Source organism: Propithecus coquereli, unplaced genomic scaffold, assembly GCF_000956105.1.
Source record: "Propithecus coquereli isolate 6110/MARCELLA unplaced genomic scaffold, Pcoq_1.0 Scaffold231, whole genome shotgun sequence".
Lineage (NCBI taxonomy): Eukaryota > Metazoa > Chordata > Mammalia > Primates > Indriidae > Propithecus > Propithecus coquereli.
In genome coordinates, this window is record NW_012147853.1 from 1443852 (window position 1) to 1446539 (window position 2688).

Sequence of the window (2688 nt, forward strand, 5' to 3'; positions counted from 1 at the left end):
AAATTAAAAAAATATATCCTTCAATCACAGCACTCCACTAGCTAGCATTTTCAACATTTTACATCTTCCACCATATTTTCTATATTTGTTTTACAGGGAAAGTGAGTGATACAGAGTTCATTCCAGGTGATCAAAGCCCGACTTTGGCTAAGAGAGGCATATTTCATCAGAGGAAATGAGTTGCCCCCTGAAAATACTTACAATCAGATTTCTTACAGCACAGTTCATGGCAAAACACAAAGAGCATGATCTTTGGAATAAGATAAATCCAAGTTTAATCGCAATTCTACTACTTAGTGCATTTGTAACCTTGAACAATTGAATAATAATTTAATTTTGTCATTTATTAGATAAGGATATTAATGTTGAGAATGCTTTTTGTAAAAACCATAAAAGGTAATTTTTGAAAAATGTCTCAACTTACCTTTGACACATAGTAGATGTTATTAACATTTTAATTTATGCTTCCATCAGCCCCTTTTGGGAGTCATATTTAAATGAAGGCAGAACAGGAATAACTACAGAAATGATTTGAGGATAATCTGTTGTATAAGAATTTAGTAAATGCTTAAAAGTATACAACATGGAATAGACTAATATTCCAATAAACTATCTCTCCCAGTTGCATTAATGTTTAGTATAATTTATAATCTTTACCTTTCATAGTATCCTATTGATTTTTCAATGTCAACTTGGTCAATAAACTTAAAACTCTAATTTGGGATTTCACTAAAACAATTAAGAAATACCATTCCAGGGGCTTAACATTTAGCTCAGAAAGCTATTACTGCTCTTCCATGAGCTATGATTCTGAGAGTTGGTGAATTGTGTTAGCTACAGCTGTGCTTTGTTGTTACTTTGAGATCATGATACTACGTTTTGTTTTAGGAAGGATCTTATTGTTTAGCATCTAAATTGCAGATCATAAGGCAATTCTTGCCTTGGTTTGCTAGTTCCAGATGGATAGATTCCGACTTACACACTGTTCAATTCCCTGTTTTAGCCTGTCATTCCTCTAACAATGCTCAGCATCCGTGCAATTTGGACACAGGCCATCTGAACTAAATTGCAAGACCCTCATGAAAAAGGGTATCTCACTAGGAGCAAATCGCCATGAAGCCTTTTGAATCTTTTCCAATCACGATCTAACTTTCCACCTTCTTACCCTTTGTTTTATGACAGTAATGAACCAAAACATCACGATGAGAGCCTGCAAGCTAAAGGGATTATTTTTAAGTTTGAAACTCATTTTTATGTATCTCTTACACTTATAATCATGTTTAGATTGTTTCTGTTGCTTCAATCTAATTTTTAAGGGAGGTAGTTTTCACCCTATCTATATAAACTCTTTGTTGTCTGTTCAAGTAGAGTTATCTCTTACTCTTCATAGCTCAAGATATGCACAAAATTGATTTGCTTTTACCATGCAATAGCTATCAAGATTCACCCAAAGACAGCTAGTATTTCATAAGTATACAAAGTGAGGATCTTGGAAAAGCAAGGGAAAGAACAAGTACATAATCTGGGGATTTTCCCCCATCCAACATGTATCTGTCTACTTTATAATATTGCAATATTGCTACAGAAGTCACTTTGAAAATTTTTGTTTGAAAATGATTATGAGAAAAATAAGTCATAAATCCTCAGGTAACTTTATATACTATTTCCATTAAATATTGATAAAGTGCATTAAAAATAAAAAGTCATTTGTTGGACTTTTCCCCTTCCATGTCTCTCTGTATCACATAAATGCCCTATGTCCAAGACCAATATGATTTGGACAGTTATTTTAGTTTTCCAGGTACATAAAACTTAAAAAAAAATCGTGATTATAATATTGGTTTTCATTATTTCATTGTCACAATGCACTGTGCTATTTTAAAAGTAGCACAGTGGTATGCTGGTATTTTTTGTCAGTTCCTTTGGCAGTTTTAAATATCTAGATATGATTTTTTTAATTGATGTATACAAAGGTACTTGTCTGTATTAAAATTTTAAATTGAAAATGCCTCATTAAAATTCTTCCAAATTATTGTATCTGTAAAATTATGTTTACTTGAGTTTCTGCTGAGATTAAGCATCTTTCCTAATTATATAAATGATTTGTGCTTTTCTAAGAGCCAGTTAGGACATCTATCTAATTATAGGCCTTACTGAGGGAACAATCTTAGCATGATGATTTAGGGAATTTAGGGACTATTAAAGATACCTGAAATACATAAATAGAAACTTCTTTGCAAAATGTCTGATCAAAACTTTTGTCCACTTTTTAAAATGAGGTTTGATGTTCTATCGTCGAGTTATGTGTTCTTCATGTATTCTGGACATAAGACCTTTGTCAGATGTATGTTTTGCAAAAATTTTTTCATCTGTTACTAACATTTTCCATTATTGAAAAGTGTACTACAAAGACCAAATTAAAAATATTAATTATAGTGCAATATATCAAAGTTTTCTTTTATGATTTGTATTTTTATACATATCATCTTAGAAATATTTGTCTAAGCCAAAGACACAAAGGTTTTTCTCAAATGTTTCTGCCAGAAAGTTTTTTTCCTACTCCTTTGTTTGTATATATGATCAATTTTAAGGACACTTTTGAGTGTAGTATGAGGTAAGTGTTGAGGCCCTTTTATATGTACATATATATATATACACACACACATATATATATTAATATATGTGTGT